The following is a 12,578-nucleotide window of genomic DNA, read 5'->3' as shown; positions in this document are numbered from 1 at the left end:
TGTAAATCAATGGGAAAAATATCCTTGGGTGAGGATTAACAAAAATAAAATATGGTCAGAGGACACGAACAGACACTTTTCCCAAGAACACATACAAATAGTCAACAGATATATGAAAAGATGCTCAACCTCACTAGCTATTAGGAAAATGCAAATTAAAAATACAATGAGATACCACCTCACCCCTGTTGGAATGGTTGTTATAAACAAGATAAGTAATAACCAGTGTTGGAGCAGTTGTGGAGAAAAAGAAACCCTCATTCATTGCTGGTGGTAATGTCTACTGGTACAAACACCATGGAAAGCAGTCTGGCAATTCCTCAAAAAATTAAGAATAGAGCTACCATACAACCCAGCAATCTCTTTCCTGGCTATATACCCCCAAACCTCAAAATCCTGTATTTGCAAAGATATACGAGTATGCACCTCTCTGTTCATTGCAGCATTTTCATGGTAGTCAAGACATAGAAACAAAAAAAGTGTCCTTTGATAGATAACTGGATAAAGATGTGGTACATATATAAGATGGAATACTATTCAGCCATAAGAAAGATGAAATACTGCTATTTGTGACAATATGGTTGGACCTTGAGAATATTACACTAAGAGAAATAAGTCAGTCAGAAAAAGCTAAGAACCATATGATTTCATTCATATACTAGTATAGGAAATAAAACTGAAACTCATAGACACAGACAAAAGAGAAAGGAGATGAGGGTACTAAAGGGTTAAGGGGGCCAAATATATGGTGATGGAAGATGATTTGACTTTGGGTGGTGGGCACACAATGCAATGTATAGATCATGTATCAGAAATCTACACTTAAAACCTATATAATCGTATTAACCAACTAGAGGCCCAGTGAACAAATTCATGCATGGGTGGGGTCCAGTCTGATCAGGGCCAGGCTGGCCAGGGGGATGGGACACGGGAGGTTGGCTGGCCGGCCCTGCCCCCAGTTGAACTCCTGGTCGAACTCCTGGTTGGACTACCAGTTGAGGAGACAATTTGCATATTAGGCTGTTATTATATAGGATGTCACCCCAATAAATTTAATAAAAAATAAAACAAAGGTTAAAATTGCAACAATTTATGCAAACTTTACCCTTTTATATTTGGCTTTTGAGTCAGAGATTTCTTAATTGTAACTATAATTTATATAAACATTTGGAAGACAACAGTGTAATTCTGGAAACAAGACACTTTCTTGTCAAGAAGTAATGTGCTTATGTGAGAACCCAGATAACATAAAGAGAGCTTTGCCTATCATTTTTATGATAATTATACTTTTATACTCTCAGATTACTGTTGAATATATTCATTTGACAAATATTTAATAAATCCTTTCTAGGTACCAATTATTGTGTTAGCCTCAGGAAAATAATAATATACATTCCAAGCTGGTGCACCAGTGACTTGTAAACATGGGCAAAGAAACAAATAATTATAATATAAAAGGTGCTAAAATTGAGGTCTAGACAAAGATGAGAGAGAGTTAGAACCACTTCACAACAGTTTGCTTCTAATTTGTAAATAGCTTTTTGGAATAATAATTTTGTGCCTAGATATTCATAGATTTGCATTTAACAGTTATAGTAGCCAATGCCATCTTAGATGTAACACTAATTAGAAGCTCTTGAAGTAAACAAAGCATACTACTTCTCTACATACTGAAGAATTCATTGACTGAAATGTGTGCTATGGAAACATGAATCTGAGAAGTTACTTAATTTAAAAATCACCTTATTTTCACTATATGTATAAAAATAATCAGCATACAAACTAGAAAAATTTGACTAGATTCTTACAGTCAGCCAGAGCCTGAACAAGAATCCAAATTTCCTCTTTCCTAGTCCATATTGTCATCTTTAGCAATTGAAGCCATTAGTGTATGTGAAAAAGATAAATAGTAAACTAAAAGAAGTAGGTAATTTGTTGCCTTATTTTACATTTACTGAAAATGAGGTTATGGTTTAATATAAGAACATAGTACAATAAAAAACAACACCCAACCATTTAGAAACAAGTACAGGGAATTTTCACCACTGGTTAAAAATTACTGGGATTATATTGCATAAATTAATAATTTATTTCTGCAATAATTTATGTAGAAATAAGATTGCTGATATGGTGCTGGAGGGTACACCAAATTTTAATTCATCTCTTTAATATGTAGTTGTGGTAACATGGTCAAATGCCATTATATCATTAGAACAGAGCTTTTCAACGGGTGTGCTGCAAGAATTTTAGAAACATGCAATACCTGATTATTTAATCAGGGGCACTGATCTCTTTTTCCTTAGATTGTCAAATTAAAAAAGGACAATAGCCAGCACAACAATAGCCACTCAGTGTGATATAATTTTGATTATACCTATTTTTTTGTCAGATTGGCAAAAATATAACATTTTGTGGTGTGCTGTGGATTTTTAGTAATTAGCTTAGGTGTGCCATGAGATGAAAAAGGTTGAACATCACTGCACCTAGAAGAAACTTCATTATAAATGGTAATGAACATTAAGGTATTTTTAAGTCTGTTAAAAATAAAAGCTAGTTGAGATTGAGGTAAGCCAGGTCATGTTGTAATTATTAACTTATGCAATAGTAACTAATTAGGTGTTTATTACTCATAAAAAATGATGACAGAATTTCCCTTGCTAAGCAAGTTTGAATTCATTGCTACTAGTGTAAGTTGCTACTATGGGAATGTTCCCTAAGGCATAGTGTTATTACCCAATGCACTAAACATCTATATCCATAGTCTCCCAGTTATCGTTGGGTTGTTTAAAAAATTTGTTGATCATTCATTTGTTGGTCCTCCAGCTGAGACAATAGGTATTACGCCTCAGGCCTACTCACAGGGCCTATTGAACTTATAGTTCATCTAGAACACTGTTCGGCAAACTGCGGCTCGCGAGCCACATGCAGCTCTTGGGCCCCTTGAGCGTGGCTCTTTCACAAGATACCGACTCCTGCGCATGGGCCACGAAGTTTCAATCATACTGTACATGCGAGCCCGCACGTGGTATTTTGTGGAAGAGCCACACTCAAGGGGCCAAAGAGCCACATGTGGCTCTCGAGCCGCAGTTTGCCGACCACTGATCTAGAATAAAAAGTCATACCTGAAATTTAATCATCAATTAAGTCAATAATACTTGGTAAAGGCTTTCAGAGTTCTAACTGGAGGTGCCAGTTCCATAGCTGACATCCCCATTACAATGGAGGCAGGAACCCACTGAGATCCAAGCCAATATTGGCAGCTCTAATGACTTCGAGCAGGACCCCAAACGTCAGGTCGTGGGCTGAGTACTGGGGACAATGAGGCACAGAGGAAAACAGGCCAATGGGAGATAAATACCTCCCAACTTATGAGCCTCCAAGCCTCTTATAGATGGCAAATTCTTTTATAAAAATATTTTTTTATTATTGATTTTAGAGAGGAAGGGAGAGGGAGAGAGATAGAAACGTCAATGATGAGAGAGAATCACTGATCAGCTGCCCCTTGCATTCCCCATGTTGGGGACTGAGCCCACAGCCAGGGCATGTGCCTTGACCGGGAATTGAACTGTGACCTTCTGGTCCATAGGTTGAAGCTCAACCACTGAGCCACGCCAGCCAGGCAGTGGCAAGTTCTTTAAGGGCTGAAATAATATCTTATTTGACTTTGAATAGACATACTAGGGTTTGGCAACTACAGGCATTTAAAAATGGCTGCTGTGATTTGTCTAGTGGTGGTTAAAGTCATTAATGTACAATTCATCCCAGGAGTAAATTGGTTGCTTGGACTGTGTCCATGGACTAAAAGAAAAATAAGTGTCCTATTTTCAGAAAGCTTCAGATCTTGGAAATAAAATCAATATTCCTTGATATATCATGAATAGTCTGTAAACATTAACTACTATTATTACCTCCATTGATTGAATACCTGCAAAGGCCCTCTCAAAAATGCCTCTCTACTCTCCCTATCACATCAATTTCAAAATTTCCCCATAATTTATCAGCATTTCATTTTATAAATATCCTCAATTAAATAAAATTTTCTTTAAATATTTGTTGTACATCTCCTTCAGAAAAGATGCTATCCTAGGAAGTAGGTATGTGCAGCAGTGAAACTCAAATATACTGGCTCAGGCATATTTGGCTGAAAGTAAGAAAAAAAATCACATTTAATAATAGCATAAATGAATAGTTTAACTTTTGTTTCTAATATAATCAGAAGTCTAGAAGCATAGAGTACAGATTTGATACAGTAGCCATTTTTAGTAGGTTGAAGAATTTACATAATTCTTTAAATAATTATCCTTTTTTTCTCTACTGATCCCATCTTTATTTAAAATTTTGACATTTTGTTCATCATTTATTTTTTTAATTATTGTGATTTTTAAAAAATATTGCATTAAAATATTAATCTTTATTCCTTTTTTGTATCTTAAATTTTGTCCTTGAAGCAAAGGCCTCACTTGCCTTATCCTGGTCTTCATTCTGCCTGTTTCAATCTCTATTATAATCCTTGTAAAACGTGTACTTCATTTTCACTTTTTCAATCTATTCCTTGGATTACTTTTTAAAAAAATATATTTTATTGATTTTTTACAGAGAGGAAGGGAGAGGGATAGAGAGTTAGAAACATCGATGAGAGAGAACCATCCATCAGCTGCCTCCTGCACACCCCCTACTGGAGATGTGCCTGCAACCAAGGTACGTGTCCTTGACCGGAATCGAACCAGGATCTCTTCAGTCCCCAGGCCGACGCTCTATCCACTAAGCCAAACTGGCTAGGGCTTGAATTGCTTTTGAATGTTCTGAAGCTTCAGAGCAAGGGAAGGTATTTTAGAAACAAAACAAAAACAAAAAACAAATTGGAGCTTGTGTTTTCAGTTATTGGAAATGATAATAAAAGGGCCCAACCCTTTTTACGTTGTTATGAACTTGTGTGTCATGAACTGTAGCTGCATGGAACGGGACTAGTTACTAAAAGCATGGTTCTTGGCTTCACTCTTTCTGAGTCAACGAGTAAATTGAAAACCCTCTTCTATTGGCCTCAGTTTCTTCACCCTTAAAATGAAGGTGATGAAATTTGCCCTGCTTACCCTCAGAGTTGCTAAAGATCTAATGAGAACGGCTTAGCAGGTTTTGCTCAGTGGATAGTGCAGCCTGCCTACTGAAGAGTCCCAGGTTCGATTCCGGTCAGGGGCACATGCCCTGGTTGCAGGCTCTGTCCCCAGCAGGGGGCATGGGGAGGCAGCTGATCCGTGATTCTCATCATTGATGTTTCTATTTCTTTCTCCCTTTCCCTTCCTCTCTGAAATCAATAAAAATATTTTTAAAAATAAAAAAGATCTAATGAGATCAAAAGCATGAAAAGGCTTTTTAGACCGTAAAGGTCTGAAAGAGCTTGTAAGCTGTGGAGCACCCCTTGAGTATCGCTGGGGACAGTGCAAGAGTGAACAACTATGAATCAGTCTTAAGAATGTGGGCCATAATCCAGGCCAGCGCTCCCATCCGGACAGTGGGGGAAGTGAGGATCTTGGGCAGAGACATAGTGACAAGATGGGGCAGGGCACAGGCTTTCTGGGCCTGGTCCAGGTCCTGGGCTTTTTATCTTACTCTAATGATGATCTCAAAGACATCAGATTCAAGGTAGAATCAAGTCCCTCTAGAAAAGGAGAGACAATTCCTTGTCCTTAGTGAGAGAGAACACAGGGTACCCCGGGAGAGAGGAAAGAGACAGAGATTGAGGTGATCTGTTTCTGAGGTGTGGACAGTTTCCACAGGGACTGGCAAAACTGGCTCCTGTTGTGAGGTGTGGCCACACAGGCAAACCACAGTGACTTCGACTGACCAGGTTTTTCAACCTGGTTGGTTTTGCCTGTGGTACATAGACAGTAGTTTAACAAAGAGGCAGAGACGAAAACAGGAAAACCGTGATGTAAGAATTAGTCATGTATGTTTACAAATAAACTATCTCTGAAAATTACATTAAAATGATAAAGTTCTTATAATAATAATGATGATGATGATGATAATATATTTTAGAAACTAAAGAAAATCTCCTGGAAAAGGATCCACTTGAGTGGGAATGGAGGTTGGTGGGAATAAACAAAATTCCTTCTCTAAATTTCTTCATTAATTAAAAATTTTGCTAAGCTCCACCCAATTCCTCATTGCTGTCCCTGACTCATCAACCTAATTATTAGCTTTTACATTGTAAGTACCACATGCCCTCTCTAATGGCATAACAAGTGAGACAGTGTTTATTGACATTAGTCTTACCAGGTAAGTGGAAAAAAAAATTATGAAAGGTAAGAGTATGTGGACCAAAATTTGGTTTAATAATTTTGTCCCACAACACACAAATAAATGATTTAAAAATCAAAGATAAATGACAGCGTATCATTATTATTAGTCATGATTTCCAAGGAAACGAAATTATCTGTGTCTTCTGCATCTAAAATGTCCTTGTTCCTTGAAAGTATAACATGCCCAAAGCACTCCAACTGTTTTCTGGTTAGCATAAACATTTAGCTTGTTTTGGCTGGACTCTACCCAAAAGGCAAATTCAATTCCAGTGACCTGTTTGAAGTTATTATGGTAAGCCTCCAGCAAAATTGCTACATCACCTCAGCAATGTCAAATTTCCTAAAGCCTGGCTACTCCTCATGAAAATATTAGTAATCCCACGTGGATTGTTTTGTCACAGGTTAATAGCCACTGTTCTTCATTCCGGGAAAGGGTGGGTGCACCCCATTGGAAGGGAAGTGTTAGGACCTTACTCCTGGGATGAATGGCTCACATTCTTTTTGAAATTTAAATGAAGTGTGTGCGGCTTTTGCAGTCATAGGATGGGCATTTTTAAAGGTGCTAATATTGCAGGAAACACTCACACAAGACTATTTTAGTAGTAACATTTTCTGAGGAGGTGGATTCATATGGTTGCTATGGTCCCATATAAAACATGGATAGACGATTTCCCAGTGAAATGGACAACCTTTTTTTTATTTCCTCAGAGCTTGGGAATCTAATACAAGAAAATCGTCACTTTATGAAAGAAGTAAAGACACAATACAGTGTGTTGATGGTAGTCATCTTTAGGAAGATCAAACAAACTAGGTGAAATTGAAAGATAACCCTGGTTACTCAGTCTAATGCTGGGTTTAAATGTATTGTTTAGCTTCTTCATTCATCTGAGACAGGAAGTATAAAATGTTATCGCTTAGAAGGAATATGGAATCATACCTTCTTGACCTCCATCCTGTCCTTCCCATATGTACCTTTCCCATTCCTTGAGCCTAACATTCAAACCCCACACACCCATTACTTATCTAAAGGGAATATTGGCCCAGTTAACAGAAAACCAAGCTGAGTTACAAAGCGGGGAGTAAGTTAGCGCAATGGGTGTCAAGCTTTAGCATATATAAGGATGACCTAGAGACTGTTAAGCACAGATGTTGGGCTCTACTCCCAGAGAGTGATTCAGTGTAGGTCTGGATACGGCCCAAGAATTTGCATTTTTGACAAGTTTCCAGGTGATGTTGTTGCTTTCACTCAGTAAATCACACTGTAAGTAGCAAGTGGTTAGAGAGTTACTCCAGGACCAGGTGATTTTACTGTAACTTACACAGTTTTAGTCATTTTCACTTTATCATTTCCCTGCTTTCATTCCATGATTATCTTTCACATCTTTTAGGGGGAAAACATCATGGAACAGCTTTGATGTAGAAGATCAGGTATCCATTCAGGAACGTTGCTACTGAGGATGTAAGTCAAAAGGAGGGAAAAGGTCACTAGGCCAGGTCAAGTGTGGTCAGGTACCTGGTGTAAAAGATTTAGAGAAAAGCTGATTTAATGATTATGGCTTTATGATGTTTAATATCATGTAGTGCAAGTCCCTCTTACTAAGTCTTGAAAAATATATATTGGCTCTTCTTTGCTAATCAAAGAATATGCTCTGAGCAACTTGTACTAGTATGCATTCAAACTTTATGTAAAATTGCTATAATGTTTCAAATTGGTGTATTTTCTCTAGAGCAGTGGTTCTCAACCTTGGCTGCACATTAGAATCACCTGGGAATCTTTTTAAAATCCTGATTTCTGGGCCTTATCCTCTGGAAATTCTGTTTCTTTGTTACTAATGTTGTGGTCCACCCCATAACAAAGAAACAGAATTTCCAGAGGATGAGGCCCAGAAATCAGGATTTTAAAAAGATTCCCAGGTGATTCTAATGTGCAGCCAAGGTTGAGAACCACTGCTCTAGAGTATAAAATTGAATATTCAATCATACTTTTCATTATATTATTCAAGATTTCAAAGTCCTTAATCATCACATTACTTCTTGATTCTGTTTAGTGTTTGTAATTGTTGAATTCTATTTTATCTCCTTGTAGTTTCCCTTCCTTGAATTTTCTTTATGCATTCTATAATATTTAAGCAGTATATTTATTTTTAGTGCGTCTTATGGAAATGGCATTTAGATTTGGTATTCTTATTCAATCTGAAAGGCTTTAGTTTTTAATAAAAGTTTTTAATCCATTTACATTTATTGTCAATTATTAAAAATATAAAAACTGATATTTCTTTTTTAAAAAAAATATATTTTATTGATTTTTTACAGAGAGGAAGGGAGAGGGATAGAGAGTTAGAAACATCGATGAGAGAGAAGCATCGATCAGCTGCCTCATGCACACCCCCCACTGGGGATGTGCCCACAACCCAGGTACATGCCCTTGACCGGAATTGAACCTGGGACTCTTGAGTCTGCAGGTTGACTCTCTATCCACTGAGCCACACCGGTTAGTGCAAAACTGATATTTCTTGTTCATTTTTATAATTTCTATATTTCATACTTTCTGTCTAATATTTTTTTCTGCTCTTTTAAATATTTTATTATATTAAAATGCAAATATTTTGAAAAGTGTGCTGTAAATTTTACTTTATTAGTAATTATTTTCCAATTTTTAAAAACCAAAACTTATTTGCCCCTATTTTACTCAAGTTTTTAACTTCCAGGATGAAGTTAAATGGATGCTGGATGCCTGGGGGTTCTTTATACTTCTCTTTCTACTTTTGCTATGTTTAAAATTTTTCATAATTAAATGTTTAAAAAGAATAAGCCTGTGTTAACACAAGAAGCAAAATAGGCCTCTGTCTTACTCCTATTATTGAGTTTATTTTACATTCACATCCTAAAAATCTGTGTATGTGGGGTGGCTTTCCTTTTATACAGGTGATATCACCCATATCCCAGACATAGGACTTTGGATTCTTGTCATGCTGCTCTTCCCAAAACATTGCTGAAAGAAGTAAATTCTCATCCTACTTGACCTCCCAAACTACTAGATATCACTGGCCACCTGCTTTCTTTCTTCCCTGTCATGGTGAACTATATTTGTTTTGCCTTCAGGCACTCTGCCCTGCTCTGTTTTCTCTAGTTATAATGTTTGATTTAGTCAGTGGTCTCCTTTTTTTCTACAGACCTTTAATTGTAGATTTTCCCCAATTAATTTATTTGTTTATTTTCCATATATTTTTAAATCTTGCAATATGTACAAGATACTAGGTTGAACACAGAAAACAAAGTCATAATCCTTGTTTTAGAAATTTCACAATAATATGCTAAACATTTCTCAATTTGTTCCTCAAACTCTGATCTCCTTAAGATCTAGATAGATAAAATTGCCAACTGGGTGGTTTATTAAATTTTCAAAGTTAGTGCATCAAAAAACAGTCTAATTTTGTCCCATACCCATGTTTTTCTCACCATTTCTGTTGGCTTCAGCACTCCAGCACTGAATTATCTTCCTTCTTTTCTCCACCTTCCCAGCCTTAATTCTGACCCCTTTATTACACTTACTTAAGGTTTTAGTCAATAGCTATGTCCTAAACATACCCAAACCTCTCCCCAGCCATATCAAAAGGCTTTACTCTTAAAAATGCTTTCTGATATTTATTAAAAGTGAATATGTACATTGCAAAAATATTAACTTATTTAGCAACTTCTGTTCCTACCTTACATGCATTTTCTTAATGAATCTTCTTTCTATGGCTATCTGAGCAGGATGTATTATCATTTTATTTTATATGTGTAAAATTCAATGACTTGGCCAAGATTACACTACAGATAAGGGTCAGGGCAAGAAAATTCATTTGCCCAGTTCCCAAATGTGGATCCCTTTCACTGCTTGATGATTTTGAGGTCAGTTCTTTTCAGCATCTCTTAATAGCATTTCCCAAATGATATTCCTTGAGAGGTTAATTGATGGTATTAAAAATTCTATAGACATGGATTTGGGAAATAAAAGAAAGTTTAAATTGTTTATTTCCTGCTAGTATTCTTTGACTCTTTAATATGTGAATGTGCATTGTGAATATGCACACTATATTTTATGTGGCATTTCTTAAAGGTATTTAACCAGAGTACTATTACATCACAGCCTTTCTTAGGACTTGCTTTCTCCGGAATAAATCTGAGGAAAAGTTGTGCTAGAGAAAGAACTGTAGATCATAGCACTAGTTTTTATTTTCTTAATTTCACTGTTAGAAAAAAAAATCTTAACTTTAACATTCTCCTGGTTGACTACTCAACAACAGCTGTTATGAATCCAGTCACTGCCATTTCAAACCTTGTCGAAATGCTCTCTTAAGCTCAGCCCAGCTGATGACTCACCGAGGCCCTCACCTTCTGACAGATAACCAGTTGGATCTGTGTATATATTCCTGGGAAAATCATATTATCAATTAATAAGAGCTTCCGCTCTGTAAGCACTTGCTAAATTCAAGACAGTTGGGCAGGTACTTTTATAAGTATTATCTCCTTTAGTCCTCACATACCCTGGGGGGAAGGTACTAATGTTACCTCTGTTTTACAAATGGGAAAATAAAGGCTCAGTCATACATGCACATCCATGAACACACCATGGCTGCAGTGATGAGCTTGAGTTTCATACTCAAGTCTGTCTGACCAGAGCCCATGCTTTCAGCCCCATACTCCTGTGTTCTGATTTATTATCAAAATATTTAAAAATAGATTAATCTGGTTAAATGACTAGAAGAATATAACAGAATTCATGAGTGTCTGTGTCCACTTAATATTTATGGCTCCATACCCAGCTCTTAGCACAGTGTCTAGCATGTAAAAAAGGCTTAGGAGATCCTTGTTGAACACAAATTGAATTGAATGACAGTGGGAGCCTCGTAAGGGAAGAATAGAAACACTGGAGTCAACTTCAAGAAAAACATCAATTAAACAGCATAGTCTCTTCACTGCGAGTATGTGGAGAAAAATCACATCACTCCTCAGAATTTCTGGAATGATTTTGAGAGCTGTTTGTTTCACCAAGTCATCACTTCCCTGCTGAGTTAGAGAACCAGTTGCCATGGCTCGGCTGTCATCATCTCCACTCTTTGTTGCAGCTCTATTGTTGCACACCGCCATTGCAGCAGGTATGAATCAGGCATGCTTACACAATCTTGAGTGTCCTGAAGGAGAATTGCCTGATAGTCATATATCAACTACTCACCTGCCCAACGATGAGATTTGATCTTAGATATTTAGATATTTGAGCAGGTGACATGTCAGCAATATAGACAGATTTTTTTTATAAGTAAAGTTATAGAAGGAAGAAGGAAAAAAATCACTTTTCTAAGTAACTTATTCAATTATGAGAGTGACAAGTTACCAATGTTATGATACCATCTTCAAAGGGAAGTGCATAGGTGTATTTAGATGAGTTTCTTAGAGGAAGATAAGATAAAGATAATGAAATATATGTACTGTGGGTAATGACTAAAGAAGGAAATAGTGATTACCTAAGAGTATGAATGGTGCAAATTGCTAAGGAGGGATAGAATTGAGTGACCCAAGGATGAACTAATTAGGGAAAACAGGAGGTGCTATGTCCTTTTTGGGTTCTAATAGTAAGCCTAGTCAGGTGACCATGTGATCCAACAAAATGGGGTTCCCAGGGATAGTTGAAGGTGTAGCACAGCCTCTTTACTCTCTTCAGAAGCATTTTGGATTTCTCATGACTGATGATGTCCAAAGTGTGTGCAGCTAACACCATTCCCATTCATGTGACCATTCATATAAACAGTGTAGTGATCCTTTTCATAGTGGGAACATCCGTGAGATGTTTCATGTGTACTTACTGACTTTATTTTACCCAGACTCTTTCTTACCAGGATTTGAGAAGATATGATACACACTAAGCTCAATGAAACCGGGAGAGAACCAAGATGGCGGCATAGGTTAACGCCGGAGTTTGCCGCCTCGAACAACCATTTCAAAAGTGAAACTAAAAGACGGAAGGGACATCACCCAGACCCACAGGAACGCTGGCTGAGTGGAAGTCTTACAACTAGGAGGAAAGAGTAACGTATATACGGACACTCAGAGGAGGCGCAGTACTGAAGTCAAATTCTGAGGTGCGGAGTGCGCGGAGTGGGCGGCGGCGGAGGGCGCGGTTGGCGTTTTCAATCGGGAGGGAGTCGCGGACTCTGAGCTCAGATCCGGGCGAGTCTTTAGGGGCACAGACTCAAACGGGAGAAGCGGACTGTCTGGCTTCCTGCCCTGACTCCTGAC

This window comes from Myotis davidii, unplaced genomic scaffold (genome assembly GCF_000327345.1).
Source record: "Myotis davidii unplaced genomic scaffold, ASM32734v1 scaffold104, whole genome shotgun sequence".
In the NCBI taxonomy this organism is placed as follows: Eukaryota; Metazoa; Chordata; class Mammalia; order Chiroptera; family Vespertilionidae; genus Myotis; species Myotis davidii.
The sequence above is the reverse complement of the archived record's forward strand: the minus strand, read 5'-3'. Positions refer to the sequence as shown.